We start from the raw sequence: 22,394 nt of genomic DNA on the forward strand, positions 1-22,394 counted from the left end.
AAAAGAATCTGTCAGAGGCAAGTTTGGTGGCAGGACCAGGATGGATTTCTGGTGTATGTGTAGACAGGTGTGGAAGTAGCTATAGCTGGGTGTTTATGTGTGGGTTGGCATATACACACGTGCATTTCCTTGCTGTATCCAATAGCAATGACACTCCAGGAGAAATGAACACACCCCGGGCCAGATCCTCATTTCCAAACACCATTTTCCCGTAAAAGAAACCAGAACTCCTTGGAGAAATGGCTGGTTCTGGGACTGGGCAATACACAAAACATACCAAATGAGCCTTGACACATCTTGTAGTTCCAGAAAGCAAGCAAGTACTTAAGACCAGAAACAAAACAAAAACAAAAGATAAAGCATAACAAATAATATAGAGGACAAGGGTAGATGGAGAGGAGAAGGGAGTTGAGGGAAATTGGAAGGGGAGGTGAACCATGAGAGTCTATGGACTCTGAAAAACAACCTGAGGGTTTTGAAGGGGCAGGGGTGGGAGGGTGGGGGAACCAGGTGGTGGGTATTAGGGAGGGCACAGATTGCATGGAGCACTGGGTGTGGTGAAAAAACAATGAATACTGTTACGCTGAAAATAAATAAAAAATTTAATTAAAAAAAAAAAAAGATAAAGCGTTGCCTAAAGGACTCCAGACTGCAGGGCCAACTCATTGGCTAAAGCTTGGAGCTATGAAAGCAAAAAAATAAATAATGATTGCTTTGAATTATAATCCAGAGAATCCATGAGGACATTTATGATGAGCAAATAATTGAATGAATGAATGAATATGGAAGAAGACTCACATCTCCTTCCTTTACAGGATACCATCTCATACGTGCTCCTCCCAGCAGATGGAGCTTAGTTCCCCTTCCCTTGAGGGGAAGGCTGGACTCAGTGACTCATTTCAAAAGAAGAGAGGATGGCAGAGAGAATAGAAACTTCATAGTTGATCAACTTGGCAGAAATCACCTTAACGAAGTGATCCAGGTTAGCACCACCAGTTCTGACTCCTGGTGCTTGCAGGTTATCCCAAAAATAGTGCAAGGAGTGTGGTGTTCTTGCCAAAAACCTATCACCCAAGACTAATCATGAGAAAACAGCCGACAAACCCAAATGGAGAGACATCTTACCACAGATGGGACCCGTACTCTCCAAAGATATCATGGGTGTGAGAAACAAGTGGTGCCTGGAAACTGTCCCACATGAGATGTTAGTAGGGTGCAAAGTAGGATCCTGGATTGGATCCTGGAACGGAAAAAGGACAGTGGAAAAATCAGTGAAAGCCAAACGAAGCCTAGAGGTTAGTGAAGAGTATCGTATTAGTGTTGATTGTTTTCATTTTGACAAACACACCATGGTTAGGGGAGATGTTAACCTGAGAGGAAGCCGGGCGAGGGGTCTATGGGAACTCTCTGGGATCTCTTTGCAATTTTCCTGTGAATGTAAAATTATTCCCAAGTAAGAGTTTGTAAAGAGGCAATGCACCAAAGAAATACAAATGCCCAATGAACACGGAAAAAGTTCAACTTGCCTAATTTAAAAAAAAAGGTGGTGGGGGGGCAAGTTACAACAATGAGTTACCATTTTTACCCAACAGCTTGGCAAGCTTTGGGTTATAAATCCTAACACTCATAGTGTTGTGCAGGGTGTGGGGTCCCGAACACTGTGTAAACAAGCACTTATAACAGTAAAAATTGCTACAAATATCCTGGAGGCAGTGTGGTGGTGTATAGATCATGATTGTGCATTTTTACCTGTTAGGCTCCCCTCTCAGGAAGGTAGACTAATAAAATAATCACTGATCTGGATAGGAGTGCCTAGCCATATGCCTTTCACACCATGGTTTGAAATAGCGGAACAAACCAAACATAAAATAATGTGGGAATTGGTCACCTGAGTTCTGGTGCATACGCACAGCGACCTGCCAAGGCAGCAAATAAAAATGGTATCCTAGAACACTGTTTACCAAATGGAAAGATAGTTACGATGTTCTAAGTGAGAAAAGAAGGCATACACAGAATGATAGAAATTTAGGGGGAAAGTATGTTACATGTATGCCAAATATTTAAAGGACAAATACCAATTTCTGAGTGTTGGGACTGCCAGTGGTTTCTATTTTCTCCTTTGCGATTTTCAGTTTCCTGCACTCTTTGTTTTTTGCTCACGGGGCCTATGAGCTGAGCCCCCTCTGGGGGATGTCACAGTGCCTGTTAACATAGGAAAGGTTCAGAGTCCTGCAGGACAGGAATCTTTCTACTTGTCAACTCAGTCTTCCGTGGATTTATTGGATCGCATTAATTTTCCCAGGTCTTTAATTCCAGAATTGTGCCTAGCAGCTAAATGGTGTTCACTATGAATGACTGACTACATGGTTATCGCTGGTGGGAGATGCACAGTCCCGGTGCTCCCTCGACAGCTCGATGTGCTCCCACCTGTTACTAGTGGCCTCTCCAGGGGGCAGCTTCTCTGTCTCTCTGTGCCTGACCCACAGAGACCAGACATGGGACACCGAAACCGAGCAGTGGGCAGAGAAGTGAAAGGTCAGAGGAGTGGTCAGGTTAAGAAAAGGACCTTTAGAACAGTCAGAGCACCAGGCTCAAGCCATTAGTGAGGTTACTGTGCAAATAGGGAGCCTCCCAGATGAGGCAGAGGGATCTAGAAAACTGGCCAAGGTGTCGGGAGAGATTAGCATTGCTGGGAAGAGACTGTACGGATGTCCTAAGAAGGCCTGGAGGGTACCAGGTCCCAAGTTCCCAGAACCCGGGCTCCCCTTGGTGGCGCGTGATTCTGGGTATGCCTGCTGGCTTCATGGCACACGGGGCAGCAGCCTCCGGGCTGCCCACTCCTGTGTGGGCCAGTACTAATGCTTAGGAAGTTCTTTCTTATGTGGAACCAAAATTCGCCTCCCTCTAATTCCCGTTGATCATCAGCCTTCCAGGGAGGTGGTCCAACCATCCTGCCATACACGGTGGCCCTCCACATCTGGAAGAACAGAATGCAGTTTCCCTGGACCTTCTCCTCTCCTGCTTGCTCATCTCCCTGTCCTTCAAGGATACGCTTCTGTCTCTGCTGGGTGCTGGGGGTGACAATAAATGCATCCAAACACAGCTACTCTCAGCCGCTTCGTGTTTCCTGCTATGGCTCTGCGAGTTCCCTCACCCTTCTCTGCTTTCTATCCAGCTGTCTTCAGCACATGCACTGAGCTTGAGTTGAACTGTCGTGGTGTAGATTTGAATCTCATGGCAGTTGTCCCTTTCTCTACATCAGAGTTACGGTAGGGAAGACTCAGCTGGGATGGTTTCTGCAGGCCTGCCCACCTCTCCCTGCTCCGTGGTCTCCTGTGACAGCTGTTTCTGGGCTCTTGGCCCTTGGTGGCCATCAGGAGGACAGGTCTCTGGACCTCGATGGCTGCATGTGTTCCCCGTCACTTCGTGAGCTTCCTGCCCTGGGACAGGAGCACCTGCTACTTGAACTGGGAAGGGAACTGGGGAGGGACAGGTGGCCACAGGCAGGGCCATGGTGGGTGGAAGTCAGAGCCCCAGAGGAGGTTTCCGAGAGCACTAGAGAAGCTGGAAGGGAGGTTAAATTGCAAATTCATTCATGCTCTCAGCAGACATTCCCTGGGGTCTTTAGGGGATAGCGTGCCCCAGAGCAGGCCCTGTGAGAGCCCCCATCCTCTCCCAAGGACATGGGAAAGGAAGCTGTCTTGGGGGAGGTTCCCTGAACAACTCCTTTTATGCCTGGATGCCAGAGACAGAGGTGAATGACATGGCCCTTCCTCAAGCAACACAGGACCTGGGAGGTACAGGTGGATAAGAGAATGACGACATGATTGAAGTGTCATAGTAGGCAGTTGGGAGCACATAGGACAGAAGAGTGGTCGCTGCCTCCTGGTGAGGGCATGGGGAGTGTGTCTGGAAGGGCTTCATAGAGGAGGATCTGGAAAGCCGATAGGAATTCCCAGGCAGTCTGAGGAGTTGAGGAGGGGGAAAAGGCTGTGATGCCTGAGAAAAGCATGATGCTTGAGGAAATTAAAAATAAATAAGTAGGTTTGGAAGTAGGGTTTGGGAGTGGGGAAGGGATGTGTGTGTGGAGAAATGAGCAGGAGGCAAATCAGGAAATGGCTTGTATGTCTGCTGTATTGGACAGGATTAGATTTTCTGCATGTAACAACAAACTAAAATAACAGTGGCTTAAAAATAAATAAAATAAAATAACAGTGCCTTAGACAAATAAGGATTTATTTTCTTTCCTCATAGACAACCAAAGTCAGCCAGCCTAGACTTGGTATATGGTGATTCCCACCATATAAGAAATATCCCAAACTCCTCTCTTTCAGTACCTCCATCCACAGAGCATGGCTTCCATCCCCGAAGTCACCTCATGTTCCAAGGTGGCTGCTAGGGTGCCAGCCATCACATCCATTTCACATAAAGGAATGAGAGAAAGGCGGAAGAGCATGCGGCCATCTGTGCTCCTTTCAAACACCTTCTTGGCAGTTCCACCCAGGGATTTGCACCTGCATCTTACTGGTCAAGGCATAGTCAGCTAGCTGCAAGAAATGAGGAGAGGTGAGAGTTCACAACACAAAATGCTTCATTTCAGCAAGGTGTTAAAAGGTCAGAAGGAATTTTCCTATCACAGAAAGGGAGTAGGGTGTTCCAGGGAAAAGCAGCAGGTGCAAAGGTGAGCAGGTACGAAGGACCACGGGCTACTGGAAGAATAGTGAGTGGATCTGATGGCTCAAGTGTAGACTGTGAGTGTGTGTGTGTGTGCGCTTGTGTGTGTGTATGTGTGTGCACATATATGTGTGATGAGGACTGGATTAAGATGAGCTCTGAGAGGGAGAATAGGGCTAGACTCTGAGGGACTGTGAACACAGGGAGTTTGGACTTGATTCTACAGGGAAGAGTGGGTCATGCAGACTTTCAGGGAGTGAGTTAATCAGGTATGGGTTTTTAGAAGCCGAGTCTGAATGCTGATGTTGGAGAGAGAACGTGGGATGAGAGCACTGGTGTCGGAATGGGTGCATCTTGTTCGTGGGGTCGTATGGGAGCACGAGACACTCTAGGAGGGGTGTTGGGATCAGGAAAATGAAGCTGGCTTGTTGGGAAGGGGCCACATGGTTGGGGTCTGGAGATCACTGTGTAAGAAACAGGGAATCACAAAGGTTTTGTAGAAGGGTTTCCTAAGTATGTATGACTTCCTCCATTGCCCGTGGGTGCCTGTCTTTGGCAAGGGTACTTGGTCTTGTTTGTTGGAGGAGGAAGAAAAAGGAAATTCGCTTTTACCGAGGACTTCCATGTACTGCATTTAGTGCCTCTTAGCTCCTTTCGCAGATCTGAAAACAGAAGCACAGAGAGGTTAAGCAACAAGTTTACAGTCACACAGCTAGGAAGTGGCAGAACCAGAGAAGCCAGTTCCACCAGTCACCTCTGACACAGGAGTCTGAAAACAACACCGACCCTGTTGCATAGACTGGTGGTTTTTATTCCAAGGGATTATTGTGTTTTACATTACTGGGATTAGACCCGGGTGTCATGTGTCAAAGTGACAAGCCAAGTATTCCTAAAAGCTTTAAAATGCACTTATTCAAATGAGCCTCTTGTGAAGCTTCAGGACTGGAGGAGAGAATGGGAGCCGGAGGCTGGAGGAGAAGCTGGTGGCCCAGGTCCCAGCCCTTCACTTCCTGTTTAGGGTTTCCTCCTCAGTGAGCCGGAGGGTTCAGGCTGATCGTGTTTCCAAATAGTCTCTGGGCTCCACCTTCACAGGGCCAGCCCCACAAGCCTATTTACATTCTTCTTTAAATATACTCACATGGATTTATTTTTTTTTTTAAACTCAGCTTCGACAGAAACAATAAGGTCTCAAGCTCTCATTCCACCTTCCCACTAACTCGGTGAGGTAGGTATGTTATTGTCCCCATTTTGCAGATGAGGAAACCGAAGCACAGAGAGGTTCGGTCACGGGCCCCACGTCACACAGCTAGATCCTCCGGAAGTAATCTTACCATCCGCCAGCTTTGAGAAGCACAGGGCGAGTCCCCGCTCCGTGGGCGGTGCTGCCGTAGTTCCACGACTGGTTTCCTGGCTGCAGGTGTGACACCCTGGGCCATGAAAGTGGGCTGGCCGGCCACCACCTCAGGGCCAGGGAAGTCAGGGGTGCCCTGGGGAAGGGCGCCCGCCGGGACCAGCTGGAGCAGGCGAGGCCTGGGGCTGACCCACTGGTCCCACTTCGGGGACGGCGAGCAAGGACTTGGAAGTTGGGAGGAGATGCGGGGCTCTGCTTCGGTGGGAAAAAGGCTGGACTCGGCTGGGCTCAGAGGCCTCAGCTGCTGGCTGGCGTGCCCTCCTTTCCACAGGCGAGTTTAGAGACAGTTGTGGGGAGCTTTCCTTACTCTGTTAGGTGTTCATTTCTAGTGGGATGATTGACACTATTCCTGGCTTTCTGCTATTTTCACTCCTGTAGACGGGATACAATATTGAGAAACACTTGCGCCCCGGGGCGCTAAGGACCTAGACCACATCCCAGGATGCCGGTGCTAGCAGGATGCCGGCTGACTCACCTGTGCTTCCCTGTAACAGATGTACTTGGCAGGGCCTGGAGCACATCAGGACAGCAGGATCCACTGTGCTGTGTTCCCACCTGGGAAGGGGAACAGCCCTGACCCTTCCTCCTGCTCAGGCCTCTCTCTCCTCCTCCTCCGTAGGGCCCAGGCTCCCGACCTTCTGTTAGGGCTTACTGGCTAGGCCACCTCGGCTCAGGGCCACTTTGCCCATCTAGGTCCCTGTCCGGGTCTGAACTCATCTGGTTGCAGCCCAAACTGTCTCCTGATTTTGAGGAGTCCTCCAAGAGGTCCCCCATAGACCTGTACCCCCATACACCAGCCATGGTCACCTTCTTCCCTTCCTGCTGTGGCTCTGTTTACGCACCTCTGCTGTCCTACAAGCTGCTTGGAGAAGCTTTGTTCCTGCCTCCCCCACTCAGGTGGCGGCCACACCTGTCCAGAGGACTGAGTCTGGATGGTCCCAGGCCTCCAGGACTCACACACATCGTGGTCTGGACTCAGAACAGAGATAGGTGGCCCTTTGTCGCTGGAGCCCCAGATCAGCTTTGCCTGGGTCCAAAAGTCACAGGGAGCCTTTTTTGAGTAGTGCCCTCAGCTTCTGTGTCTGATCTCTCTCTTCGCAGGGGCTCAGAACCAGTCAGTGCTCCTAAGAACATCTACCCCCCACTCTCTTTCCTTATTTCTCTCACGATCTCTGCCCTACTCCTCGCCAAAAATTCTTCTCTCCCAGCTTGAAAATCACCTTGCATGTCACAGGAGTCACATACAAAGTGCTGTGCTGTGTGCGTGTGGAACGGGGTAGTACATGCAGGGAGAGGGAGATGGCCCAGGTCTGCACGGTCCAACACGGAGGTCACTTGAGATGTAACCAGTGCCGCTGAGAAACTGGATTTGTAATTTTCATTCATTTGTTTATGTTTTAAAGATTTTATTTACTTATTTGACAGACGGAGATCACAAGTAGGCAGAGAGGCAGGTAGAGAGAGAGGAAGGGAAGTAGGCTCCCCACTGAGCAGAGAGCCCTACTCGGGACTCGATCCCAGGACCCCGAGATCACAACCTGAGCCGAAGGCAGAGGCTTAACCTACTGAGCTACCCAGGTGCCGCTGTAATTTTCATTTAAATGTGAATTTAAAAATGAAAGCACTGTAGAACCTTGTCCCCTCTCCCCATAAACTTCCCACTTTATTGTTTAGGAAATACTGCAGTTCACTTTCACCTCTGCGCCCCGAAGAAACCCCCGTAGCATCAGAGCACATGTGACAGTCACCAGCACTGTGTCCATTTTTAAATATTTGCGACTCAGTGAAATGGTATTTTAGATATATCGAGTTAAATGAGATACTTTACGAAAATTAACTTCACTGGGTTTTCCTTTTTTTTTTTTTTTTTTTGGAACGGGGCGACTAGAAAATTACAAATAACACTCATATGCTGCTTTATGGGACCATGTTGGTCTAGGGCAGAAGTCAGAGACCTTTTCCTGTAAGAGGCCAGATAGTAGATATTTTAAGGCTATGGGGCTCAGACGGGTCTCCGTCCCCGCTACTCAGCCCTGAAATGCTGAAGCAGCCACGAATGGTGCAGAAATGGAGTGGATCCGTGGTCCAATAAAACTTTACTTATAAAAGCAGGTGGCATGTGAGATTTGACCTGTGAGCTCTCAGGTGCAGACTCCTGGTCTAGAGGGGCAGCAGGCAACTGGAAGTGTGATGCAGGGACAGATGAGGGTGAAATGAGCAGCCCCGAGGCTAGGGCAGGCCCTGAGCAGATGAGGGAGTGAGAAAGGTTCTCCAGAAAGGTAGCTGGGAGAGAGGAGATTCCCATTTCCTGAGCGCCTCGGTTGTGCCAGGCATTTTCCACGTATTGACTTGTACTGACTCCTTGAACCCTCTCAGAAGCTTGTAGAACAGACACAAGTGCCGTTATTCACCCTGGTTTCTAGATGAGGAGCCAGGATTCACACCCAGGCAGGGTGCCCCAGAGCCTGCACGCTCTGCTGCTTCTCCCTGCTGCCTGCTTTTCTCACAGCCTCTCCCCTGCTCGAATGAGGTAGGTGTTAGTAACCTAATTTCCCAGAGGGACACCTGGGGCTTAGCAGGGACAGGAGCTTGCCTGAGCCCACATCCTCTGCCCGAGCCTGCCCTTCAGCCCAGGTCACCTGCCTCCCAGGCAAGCTCTCTTTTCTACCAGTGGACTTACTTGGTCAAAGGATGTGAAATTCTGGGTGTGGACACTTGGTCCCCCCCATTCCAGTCAGTTTTAGGGCCTCTGGGACTGATCAGATGGGCAGGTAGACAGGAGAACTGAAGGCAGAGAGAGAAGCTGAACCGGCCTAATCAGAAGGTTCTGGAAGGCTGGCAGGAAGGGAAAGCTACCAGAGGGAGATGGGCAGAGGAAATCGTAGCCCAGGTGGAGAGGGGTGTGAAGAAGGAGGGCAGGAGGTTTGAGGAAGGGGAAAGGAGAGATGGGAACAGCTGCTAGGAGTGACACTTGTAGGAGAGAGAGTCATGGCCAGGGTGACGAAGGAAGCTTACCTGACGTGTGTCAGATAACTCCCTTTGCTACCTTTTTGGGAGACCTCAGTCAAGAATTCATAGCGTTTTTCAAAACTCGGGGGAAACTCGATTTGTGTTTCTTTTGGCTGTATCACAGCACTGGGACAGGCATTAACGCCCAGTTTTGTTTGGGCTACAGGATTTTGATAAAGATTATTAAATTACCTGCTAGAAAAAGAAATTGTAAAAAACTTTCGCTCTAACCAGGACCCTGTTTTGTGGCTCCCTCACTAAAATAACTAATAGTTTCAAAAGAGTGTTTTCTCTGTAAACTGGGATATGATGCTGGGAAAATTAGTCTTGAATTTATGAGGCTTGATCCCGAGCCAAGATCTTGTTCATTTGCTTGAGCAAGTCATGGAAACACTCGGGTCTCCGTCCCATTGCTTGTGTAACCAGCTGCCCTCCCCCGCCCTATCCCTCTCAGTTTGGGGTGTGTTGCTGCCATATCTCGGAACATCCTGGAGTGCAAAGTGGAAGCCTCCCTCCAGCCCCCAGAGACGTGAGGACTCATAAGTCAGGAGCAAAGGCTTTCCCTGTTCCGAGTCCAGAGGCTCCTCCCCAGCGTTGCCTCTGATAGAAATATGATACGAACCACAAATGTGAATCACATGTATCTTCTAAATTTTCTGGGAGTCACATTTGAAGAAGGTAAGAGACAGATGAGATGAATAGTAATGATACGTCTTCTTTAACACAACGTATCCAAAATGTTATATTTTCAACATGTAATCAATATAAAAAAATTAATAGTGATGTGACCTTTTTTTTCCTGTTATGTCTTCAAAATCTAGGGTGTATTTTACACTTACTGCACGTCTCAAGGATCTCAAGGTGGACTAGCCACATTTCAATGGCCGCAGGTGGCTGGTGCCTTCCATCTCCGGGGGTACAGACCAAGAGCCCCCCTGCCCGCATAGCCTCCCCAGCGGTGGGAAGGCAGGGGAGGCGGGGCCGGGGGCTTCCCCAGGGAAAGACGCTCTCCACAAGCACAGCGGCCTCTAGAGGCGGCCGTTCGCCTGCAGTAACTCAGCAGGGTTTGGTCACGTGTCTCTGCCCCTCTGCGGACCCAGAATCCCCCTCCTTCTTCCGCGTGGTCCCTGCAGAGCCAGGCAGCTTTCCTTTGAAGCCTTAGAAGCCCAAAGGATCAGGTTCTATATCCTTCCCCAGATCCTGGGCAACTTGCCCAGCCTCACACCTCTTCCGGGAAGGACTTCCTTTCATGATTCTGGCCATGGTCCCTTACCTGGACTTAGCATTGTGAGGATAGTGACTTTCATCAATTCTGGGTGGCCTTATCTTTTCCTTTCTGAGGGACTCTGCCCTCTGTGGGCTCTGGGTGATTTTCTGGCCCCTTTATTCTGAAAACCATGCGTGTCATCTCCCGCAAGGCAGCCTACTACTCCTATCAAAAAGGGGGGTGAACCTGGTGGATGACCTTGAAGCCCTTCTGCATGTCCTAGTGCTGTTATTCTCATGACTCAGTGCTTTCAGGAGGTGGGCGGGGGATGATTTTTTTTTTTTTTCATTGAGGAAGAGAGTACCCCAGTGACAGGAGAGTGTCACCATCCCGTCACAAATGGCTTTTCGAGCCCCTCCGGCCTGTATCACCCAGCTTCCCTCCGTCCCACTCTCCCATTGTTAAGTGGCACACGGAGATATTATTTATTGTAGCATTCTGACAAATAAAAACCATTCCAATGATTTACAACCCTGCAACCTCCTCTCTTTGAGTCAGTGTGTGATTCATCTCTTTAATGTGATACTTCCGAAGTGTGGCTCACTCGGGGAATGGGCGTGGAATGTGAGTCCTTTCTGCCAGCCTGTTCCCCTGCCCCCCCCACCCCACCCAGTGCCACCCTCCCCCTCCCCCGGCTGCTCATTGCTCTTCCTCACCCCAACACCCACGCCTGCCAGAAGCCTGGCCCACGGCAACCTCCTTGGCCAGAGGGTTTCACCTTTATCCCTGTGATTCTGTCCAGGGCCTGATTCTTTACCTGGTTCCCAGGAAAACATGGCAGGACACCTGAGGGCAAACACGGGTTCAGAGCCAGCTGCAGCCCCAAAGATTCAGCATGGAGTGGAAGGTCTAGGTGTGAAAACTGTAGTGCGGGAAGAGTCCGCCATACAGGTTCCCGCGGACCAGAGCTGGTGCTTTGCTCTATCCTGAGATGCTAGAGCAGGAAGGCAGGAAACAGCAGGAAGCGACAACAGACCTGAGACGTGAGGGATGACAGCTGACAGTAGGACGTTGCAGCAGAAGGGACAGAACGTGCAATACTCAGAGGCAAGAAGCCTCGGTTCCCTCCAGACCTGCCAGGAGTGGGGCTTGGCCTCAGGCTAGGAGGCGTGTGGGGGGGACAGTGGAGACGAGGAGGGGGTGGAAGCAGGGGCCTGTCATTAGGGCTGACACACCTTTCTCTGTCTCACTGACCCTGAGAAACCACGGAAAGGTTTTAAAAAGCCCTTGCAAGGCGGAAGAACTCACCCCGGGGCTGTGTGGGGGATGGTCTCAGGGTGAGAAGGACACCAGCAAGCTGGAGTCAAGACAGTGGACATTGTCACCGTGGTCCTAGTGGACACAGGGTTGAATGGAGGCAATTGTGTGGAAAAGAGGCAGCAGCTTCCAGAGCTCTTTAGGAGGGTAGAGTAGACGGAATGAGGAACCATTTGGATTTGGTTGGTTTCTTTCATGTTAATGACCATTTATTGAGCTGGGTAAGGAGATCATGAAGAAATGGCATTTATTTAAAAAAAAAAAAACAAAACGGAGGGGTGCGTGGGCCAATCAGTTAAGTGGCCGACTCTTGATTTCACTCTTGATTTCGGCTCAGGTTGTGATTTTGGGGTCCTGGGATTGAGCCCTGGGCTCTGTGTTCTGTGGGGAGTCAGCTCAAGGGTCCCTCGCCCTCTGCCCTCCCCCCCCACTCACGTGTGTGTGTGCGCACGCACGTGCGCACATACTCTAAAATAAACATATAAGTCTTTTTTAAAAAGGGCATTTAAGGTTTCGCGTGGTGAGCAGGAGGAAGGACTTAGAAGTGACCCCGAGGTTTCTAACTTGGACAGCATCACGCAGTAACTTCCCTGACAATAATTTTTCCCTGCCCAATGGTGTAGACTCATCAGTTATCAGGGCCCTTACATGGTCTGCTCCAAGCTCTGATTTTAACAGAAAGGGGGAGAGAAGCTCAGAGAGGTGCCTGATCTCCCCAAAGGCACACAGCCGGCTCCTGTCCTCCCTTAGATTGGCTGTAAAGCCAAAGGAAATTTCTCTACCCACTACATAACCCTGCATTTTGGGAGATTTTTATTTTCAGTCACCCCTGGGAGATCCAGAGACAATAACAAAATTACAAACAATGGGGAAGCAAGAACTTATAATTAAAATTCTCAGTTTTTGTTCTTCTTGCTCTTCATTCAGGTGTTGGCGGAGCCACGCCAGCCGGCAGACCTTCCTTTCTCAGACACTTGTCTTGGGCGTCTCTGGGGAGAGCGTGGCTGCTCCTGCCTCATGAATCTGCCTTTTGCTGCCTTCCTTGCCTGGCTCACCACAGAGCTCCTTCCCGCTCACGAGAGAGCCCTCCAGACGTGTTTCTGGAGCTGACCTGGTTGCCGATCTAGGCTGCTTACACTCCCAGGCCCCAGACACAATCAGGTCAAGTTCCCTGGGGTCAGGCGGAACCTCCGGTCCCTTTCTGTGCCTGCTTGGCCTCTCTGCTCTGGTTTTTACCTGGCTCAGGTCCGGCTTTGTCGGGATTCTGCGGTAGGTGCCCCAACTCTCCTTCCTGGCATTTTCAGTGGCCGGCCCTCCCCTCTTGGTGCCCTCTTTGGCACATGCCCCCTCTTAGCAGCCGGTGACCTGGCCAGGCCCCATCCACCCCAGCACCTCTTCTGGTCCTGGGACAGCCCCAGCTCTCTCTGTGATGTGATGGGCCTCTCCACACAGGGCCGGCTGCCTGCCACCCACTGGCCCCTCGTCCAACACTCCAGGTCTTTTTTCTCTCCAGTGTGCTCCTTCAGTCCTGGTCGCCCACCTCAAACCCCCTCACTAGCTTCATGGAAGGGTTGCTCCCACCCATCAGGGCAGCTGCTGATCCCGCACCCATTCTGGGCCCCATTAGGTCATTTCACCGACTCTTTCCCACACCCTGTGAGAGACGGACACCATTCCCATATTCAAGTGAGGAGAATGGGGTTTAGAAAGGTTGAGTCATTTGTGCGAGAGCATGCAGCTGAGGCTCAATTCCACATCTGTCTGACCCCAAAGCCTGCGCCCCTTTTCTTCCTCCCCATGGGGCACGCCCCCCTCACTGACCGCCTTTGCCTGGTTAGAAGGATAAGAGAAAGGACTTCTGTTGCCTTCATATTTTCCCACTAATATTTGCTGAGCGCCGCTCCCAAGGCACTTCAAATGCGTATTGTCATGCCTCTGCTCTTACTACAGCCCCTGAATTTCCATTTTCCAGTAGAAGAAATGGAGTCACAAAGGACAGTCTGCCCAGGGTCCCCAGGTAGGGAATGGCAGGCTGAGATTGAAATCCAGGCCATCAGACCCCGCTATGCAGCCACCCCCTTCTGTCGGTGCTAGGAGAGCACGGGGACGTGCACAACACACAGATGTCCCTGGGCAGCCTGAGCCCTTCAGGCAGGTGGCCATCATCTGGGGCTGGAGCGTCCGAAGCAGGGGGCAGAGGCCCAGGCAGCACAAATGCCTGATAGGGATGTCCTCCTCACTATCCCTCATACACTGTCCAGCATACTCCTGCCGCATGGCTGTATGTCTGGGCTGTTCCCTCTCCCTGTGATGCTCTTCCCCCAAACGTACACCTGGCTTGCTCTCTCTCACCCTTCCCATGTCTTCTCAGGTGTGTCCTTCTCCGAGAGCTCTTCCTTACCACCCTATTTGTCATGTCCCATGCTCCCCTTGCCCTGTTTTACTTCTCTTCTGACCACTTACCACCAGCTGACATGTGTAGTAACATGTCTCCTCCGCTAGGATATAAGCTCTATAAGATCAGGGACTTGGCCTGTTTTACTTTCCAGGGTGAAATGGTGCCAAGACAGTGCCTGCCTCATAGTCCTGCCCAATCAACCTTGCTTGTACAAGTGAATGAATGAATGACAGAAGAGCCCATTCCCTAGAACAGAGATCCAGTGTCAGAACAGGCCCAGCCATCATCACACTGCCCTGCCCCACACCACCAATGTGATTGGATGCCTGCCCGAGGCAAGGCCAAGCCTCTAGCTGGGAACCACAGGGTCCCAATGCATTTTCAGAGATTCCTTGTCATTTCACTGTCCCTCATCAGGGACCCCCGTTAGCCACAGGATGGTGCTGTGCCAGCTCAGGGTGGTCTGATGGGGTGGGGTGGCAGATGTCTGGGACTCTGTGTCTGGGGCCTGTTGGTCTCCTGCCCCACACTGAGTACCTGGCCCACTGGAACAGAGAAGTGAGTCCCCCTGTCCTGCAGGGCTGAGAAGGGCTACTCTAGGGGCCTGGGATGAGGGGAGGGGCAGGACAGAGCAGACACAGGCCACACTTGAACCCCAGGGAATGACAAACATCTCCCTTGGCATGTCTCCTCCACTTGCCCTAGTTACTGACTAGGGGAAAAGTCAACTTTGTTTCAGTGCAGGACTAACAGCATCATCTGCTGTCTTTGCACCTTTGCCAAATGTGCTAGAATGTAAGCTCCGGGCAGACGGGGATTTTGTCAGCTGTGCACAGTGACTGGCACATGTGGCAGCTCCAGAGCCACTCATGGGATGACGGGCTTGTTGAAGGTGTGTGCCCGCTGCTGTCATGGGGCCACATTATATCCTTCTCGGTGATCCCACGCCCGTCATCCCCCAGGGTCTTCACAGAGGGCAGGGGCCGGCCCTGTGGGGGTCTTTTGTGAGGATGACACCAGCCTTGTGTGCCTGACCCAGAGCAGCCCACAGCAGATATTAGCTCTTCCAGTGTCTTGCTCCTGGTCCTATTTGGCACATGACGACACCAAGCCATGGTGAGGTCTAGCAAATGACCTACCTTGCCCTTTAGCCTGGAGTCGTTTCCTCCGCACACCTAGTAAGCGCCTGCATTTGAACTGTAATCTGTAGCTTGAACTCATTCAATCAGATTGCAGAAGGCAGCAACCGTCCCCAGTGGGGCGTTAGGCCTCATCATGGTTAAATATCGGGGACCATGGATTTGGCTTCGCTGGTGGATGGGTTAGGAGATCTGCTGGAGGGCCTGTGGCTCTGTGGGCCCTCCCCACTGGGCCTGGAGCCCTCGGCACACAGCCGCGATTCTGAAAGCTGACAGATGCCCAGTGTTCCCGCAGACAGGCCAGGGAGATGGGGCCGCGCGGCCAGAACAGCTGGGTGGAGGCTGGTGGCAGGAGGTAGCATGAGGCCCTGCTTTGTTCCTGGATGGTCATGGGGTCAGTCAGAAACACAGAGAAGCCCCTTTCCTTTCCCTTTGGGCCACAGCCCAGGATTCAGAGCTTCCTGCTTGCTGGCCAAGGAGAGCCGCTGGGAGAACCCTGGATGGGGCTTGGCACTGACACTGGCAGGCCACCAGCATCCAGGGCTGCCAGCCCGCGCTGGGGCCTCTCCGCTCCCGCAGCCCTCCTGCCCACTCCAGGAGTGCCCTGGGTTAACCAAACCCGAACCAGGAGCCTGAGCCCCTGGCTGGACCCCATGCTGCTGCTCAATGGCCGTGTGGCCTTGGGCGTGTCACCTTACTCTTGCCCTCTCTGTCCCCTCACAAAACTGCCACAGAGCTCAGAAAAAGAACTTAGTTCTCTGTCTGCCACCTAGTATATTTGCCACATACGGTGAAGATGGTGCCAGAAAGGAGGCGGGGTGGGAAACAACAGGTATCCCCTACCTTCTTTCCTGGAAGCAGATGGTAGCCACAACCTCATGCCCCAACCCTGAAGATTGTCAGGAAACAATGAGGTGTGGGTAATGGGAAGGGCATACCTGAAAGCCAGCACCCCCCAAAGGGCATCACGAACTCATCTGTGAGCTCGTCTTCACCAACTTAAGAACAGGGCTCCCTTTCATCAGCAGACAGGCAGACTGAGCCACAAACAGTCCCAGGTTCCCCAGGGCCAGCAGTGGAAGGAGGCTTCCTCAGGTGCCAGGTCCGCCCGACTCTGTCCCCCGGAGCACGCTCACACTCCACACCTGCATGCCACTGATCTAAACACTGGCTCAGGGGCAGACGTGGCCCAGTGGTCTCTGGTACAAAAGTCATGCTCAGAAGATGTCTTTGTTGCTGAGCTCACCACCTCCTTCAAGAAAAGCCTCTCAGTTTTCTCCATGGATATGTAGCAGGTGTTTAAGTTCTGGGCCCCTGGCCTCAATGACAAGAACAGGTTTCTTGCCTTTGTAAAACTCTGGAGTCCATTAGATTTTCTTTTGTGGACTACATGGGCAGGGCCCGATCAGGCAGCCTCTTTCCTTGTGTCCACAATCTGACTGAGGGCTTTGTTTAAATGCCAAGGAGCTCATTCTTTGATCATTATTGTTATTTCAGTGGCAGGAAGCCCAAACATTTGTAGATTTCCCCTTGCGCTAGATCTTCTGTGATCTATTCATCACTGACAGTGAAGACATAGAAATTGGGTGCAGGGGCATATGACTGTGTCCACATTTAACTTCTGGGACAGTTCCAGGAACTCTCCATAGCTGAGCAAGCAGAACCGTGGGGCATCAGATGATCCACAGAGTAACCTGCTGATCCTTCTGGTGGTTTGATGTCAGGAGCAATGTGGCTTTTTTTGCCACACTGTGAATCCATAAAAATCATGAAATCTCCATGTTGGAAGCTCAAGTATTTAAAACCACTCCTGTCACCCTTCTAGAGCCTTGAGGTGATCTGAAAGAATACCATACTTGTTTGGATAACTTGAGGCTTTCATTTTAGATTAGGAAGACAGCAACTACCAGAAAGAACAGTATAAGGTCTGAAGCTTCTCTTAAAGGAATCTATTTTGATTCAACTTTATATGCTCCACAGAAATTTCCTCTCCCATAATGACTATTAAAAGGGAGGCCTTTGATGTTTGTCTTATATCAAGAACATGAAGGATGGATGGATGTGTGGGTGGATGGATGGATGTGTGGGTAGGTGGATGGCTGGCTGGCTGGCTGGCTGGATGGATGGATAGATGGATGGATGTTTAGTTGGATGGATGGTGCATGGATGGATGGATAGATGGATGATGGATGGGTGGGTGGTTGGATGGGTGGATGGATGGATGGATGGATGGTTGGTTGGATGGGTGGGTGGATGGATGGATGGATGGATGGATGATTGGATAGGTGGATGGATGGATGGATAGATGGATGGATGGATGGAGGGTTGGTTGGATGGATAGATGACTGGTTGGCTAGGTAGATGGTTGGAAGGGTGGATGGATAGAAAGAGGGAAACAGAATGAGTGAATGAATGAGTTTGTTTCAAATATTTCATGCTTCAACCCCCAAACAGATTTTAATTTAGATATTTTATTACCAAAAATAGTAGTTGTGAAACTTAAGTGAAAATCCATGTATGGTCTGAGTTGATATGATGCTCCTAAGAGTCCATGCTCTAAATGTATTATTTAATCATCTTCTGAGTCAGTTCCTTATATTGGACAAGATGTGATTTTTTTCTGTTTCTGAATAATCTATCTAGAAACCCTGGGAGTTCCATAATACATACCATCCATTGTTTGTTGATTACAAGCCCTTTTGAAAAGGTTGTGTAAAATTATTTTTGGAAAATCCAAATGTCTACTAAGTACATGCTCATTAGCTACCTGGGTTCTGTCTCAAAAAAGATACTTATTTAGAAGGAGCAGACTTTTAAAATCTAACGCTCAATTCATTTTCATTCTTAAAATTTTCAAAGCATCCTTTGCTCCCAGTCTATCAGTCCACTTATGCTGCAGGGACAAACAACCCAATGTATTAATGACTTATGAGAATAAACATTTATTTCATGCTCACTTTACATGAGGATGGTGGCATCCCTGGGCCTTGAAGGCTTCCATGTGTCTTCTATTCTGGAACCCAAGCTGTAGGAACAGTGCAACCCGAGACACGCTACACTGTTTTCTTCCTGAGGGGGCTAGGCTCAAGAGAGGCCAAGGTGAACTTGACGATCAACTAAAGAGCTTCTGCTCAGACCTGGCAAACATGATCCCCAAGCATCTCATTGAGAAAGCATGTCACGGGACCAAGCCTAAAGCCAGAGGGGCAGAAACCTATGATCCCAGGACACTCAGGCAGGTGACATGCCAGGGAGTAGGGATGTTGAACCCAACTATAAAGAGGGAGTAAATAGTGAGCAATATTAATTCAATCCACCACACATTTAATACATTCTTGGTCTTTTGGTTAAACCTTAGGCCTACTGAATCTTTGTGAATAGCACTGAATTTGTTTCTAACTAGCAGTCGTCTTTCATAAAGACTCATCCCTGCTCTGCAGTATTCTCGAATTTGATCTGTTTCAAAGCTCTTCGTGCTACATGGTATAACATTTTCTATTTGAGTGATGAAAGGCATATAAAGCAGAATGAACATGACTGTAAGTCCGAGGACTTAGGCTCAGGCTTGGCTCAGATCTTAACTAGCCATGCAGTCTTCTCGGGGCCTCAGTGTTCTCATCTGTGTACGTCGGAGGTAATGGGCACACGAGTATTTAGGAAAGAGGAGGCACCAAAGACATATATGTTGGTTAGAGACTGCGTGGCAAGTATTGAACAATTGACCAAGGCTGATGGAGGCTGTGGCACCAGAGCCGCATCCTGGAGGCCCGGGTCCCTCTTTAGATGCTGGCTTGCTGCAGGTGTCTGGACGGGATGAGGCCGAGTGGCATTTGAGGGTGCTTTGAGCCGTGGCTGGGTACTGACTGGTATGGGATTGGGAGTCAGCGGTTTACTGACCCATGCAGCATTTCAGTGTTCTCAGCTATGCATTGGCCCTGTGTGTTGGTTTTTTGTTTTTTGTCTTTTTTTTTTTTTTATTCCTGCAGATGTAAAAAGGCAGAGTTGCCAAGCAGGAAGATTATTTAGCTAGAAATCCCAAGACATGAGTTCTAGGCTCAGTGCTACTGGTCACTTGGCCAGTCACTTCACCCTTCTGTGCCCCATTTTTCTCCCCGTGGGATGCAGGAAGCCACCTCTGCCTTACAGAGCTGGCATCGGGAGAAAACGGGGTGATGGGAGGAAAGCCCCCTGGACGGCGTCTGGCTCGCCAGTAGCTATTTCCTGAATCTGTGTCTGAACCTGATTGTATCTTGGCCTGAATTCGGGTCCTCTATTCTATCACACTCTAATTCCAAGAACATGTTTCCTAGAAACTTCATAAGATGGGTTGCTCTCCGGGACAAGTACGTGATGCATATGAGGTGGTCTGAGCGGTGCCGGTATATGGTGAGGACAAATGACAATTTCTCTGGATCCTTTGTTGCCACTCATCTCTGCACTGCTTTGCTAAGACCAGCCCACTGTTGCCTCCGCCCTCCTTCTCTGTCACTTCCGATGGCCGTTATCTTCTTGGCTCTTCTTTATTTCCTTCATTTTCTGTTCTTCATTTGCTTCTTTCCTTTCAACCTCTCCTGCACTTCAGGGGATCGGCTTGGAGAGCCAGGATGTGTTTGACTGCAAGGAGCAGAGACCTGCCACTGAGCCACCTTAGCCACTGGCCCAGATGCAAGGACCACCACCCAGAAGGAGGCGGGGAGCAGTTCCATCCCCCCACCCCTCCCGTTGGCAGGATTGCCCTTGTAATTAGAAGTGAGAGGATGCCCTTTAGCCACTGGGGCTAAATGTTTTCTTGCTCATGCCGAGGCATGGATAGATACTGGCAGAGAGAGAAAGCACATGCCCGAGTCGGTTTCAATAGCTTCCCCCAAGAGCACAGTCTGGAGGCGTGGGCCCTGAGGACCATGAGGTCACACTCGGCCTGCCTGAGATGGCATCACTCATTCAGAGGGGCATCAGGAAGGGTCCCCTAGTGACCGGTGGAAGTCTCTGAAGAACCCACACTGGCCCAAGACAGGAAGAGTCAGCTTGAAGAGCCGCCAAGCCCAGCAAAAGACACCGTCCAATACCAAGAGCATCAAACAGACACCACCTTTCCTACCCCTTCCCTCTTCCAGTCACCACCACCAGAACCATGAAGGAGCCAGGGGCAGCCCTGAAGTACAGGTGGACACACGGCCAGTGGGGAGACAAGATGACAACCATCCTGCTTTCCCAGGGCCTGGGCCAACCCTAGTTGCCAAGGAGAGAAGCTCTAATTTGGTTAAAGCTTTACTATCCGCCCCCCCATTATTATTATTCCAGGTTGGCCTTATTCATGACTTAAGTGGGACTATTTTATGAGAAGTGGCTGCAGCATTTTATTTATTTATTTGCATACTCTTACCTTCACAGAAGAGCCACACAGGGCTGCTCTCCCTCTAGAGCCGCGGGTCTCAACCTCCCTTCTCCTTACTGCCCCACCCCCACCTCAGGAGCCTTTCTCGATGCTCATTTCTATAACTGATCCCCCATGAAATTTTAATACCACAGATATGCTTTATATGTACTTATGTCCTTTGGCTGTGAACCATTGTCATAACTAAGATTTTTTTTTTCCACCCGACTACCAACATTTGCCCCTTGGGGGTAAGGTAACACCTCGTCGACAGTGCGTGCTCTAGAGAGTTCTGGAACACCCTGGGCCCAGCCTCCCCTGATGTTAGCATCTCACATGACTGTGGCATGTTTGTCAAACCGGAGAAGTGAACATCGGCATGAAACCATGAGCTAAGCTACAGACCATGTGTTCTGACGTCTGCAGTTTTCCCACCAGTGTGCTTTTCCCGTGCCAGCATCCCACCCAGGGTCCCCCATGACATTTACTTGTCATGCCTTCTTAGGTGCCTTCTTTCTGTGACAGTTTCTCAGGCTTTTCTTGTCCTTCATGACCCTGATGCTTTCAAAGCATGCCAGTCTGGTCTGTTGTAGACCGTTTCTCATTTTGGGGTTGTCCAAAGCCTTCTCATGACTAGACTGAGAATCTGAATTTTAGTGGAAAATACCATAGAGGTGCTGTCCCCTTCTGAATGTGTTGTCTCAGGGGTGCACCGCCTTGACATAACTTACTGCTTTGATCCCTTAGTCAGGTGGTGTCTACCAGCTGTCCCCACGGTGCAGTTATGCTGTTCCCCTTTCTATACTCTTGTGAGTTCGAAGCCAGTCACATCCAGCCCACCCACGAGGTAGGGGACACTAAACCCCACCTCCGGGAGAGAGAAATAGGAAGGAATTTGTGGGCCCCTTTTAAAGTCACCACAGTAGGGGCACCTGGGTGGCTCAGTCAGTTGAGCGTCTGCCTTCGGCTCAGGTCATGATCCCAGGGTCTTGGGATCGAGTCCCGCATCGGGCTCCCTGCTCAGCGGAGAGCCTGCTTCTCCCTCTCCCTTTGCCCCTGCTCCTGTGCTCTTTCTCTCTCTTGCTCACTCTCTCTCTCAAATAAATAATAAATAAAATCTTTAGAAAAAACCTCATCACAGTAATTACAAAGAATTCGGGGAGAGATACTTTGAGGCTATGTGAATATCCTGTTTCTCCTTTAAGTTTTACCCCCAAATTCAGCATGCATCCGTGGATATTGCTTATAGCCATTGTTACTGTGGTGTCTAATAGTAATTTTGTATTTTCAGTTGCCTGGGTACTATTTGGAATTCTTCTGAAAGAAAGAGTTATCCCCTCTCTCCATTTATTTCTTTATTCAGTAAGCTATTTCTATTAGTATAGACTTGTGGATATTTATTTTATTCTTTGCTTTATAATATAATACTACTGTTACTTGTTTTGTTCCCCCAAATTCTTCCACTTTTGGTCATGGGAAGCTTTTTCTGGTTGGCTCCTGTGTCCTTCTGACATGCTTCCATTTTGTTCTTCCTCTCTCCCTCCCTCTCTCCTTCCCTCCCTCCCTCCCTTCTTTTTTAAACACTTTCTTACTTTCTGACACTACAAGATGCTCCAAGCTTAACTTGTAATTCTCTGTGCCCCAGTGTTAGAATCAGCCATTTCTCCAAGGTTTTTAGAAACTTTTAATTACCCAAGAGTGACCAGGAAAGTCATGGGATGTGCACTAGACTTCTTCCAAAAGGCAGAGGAGAACCAATTCTTCAGCACAGGTTAATGGGCCAGGGGCAGGCAAAAATGAAGTTACTTTTTAATTGTCTGTGATGTGGCCCCTTGTTCAATTTGATGGTAGCCTCCAGTCACTGC

This window comes from Martes martes, assembly GCF_963455335.1.
Source record: "Martes martes genome assembly, chromosome: 4".
NCBI classification, from domain to species: Eukaryota; Metazoa; Chordata; class Mammalia; order Carnivora; family Mustelidae; genus Martes; species Martes martes.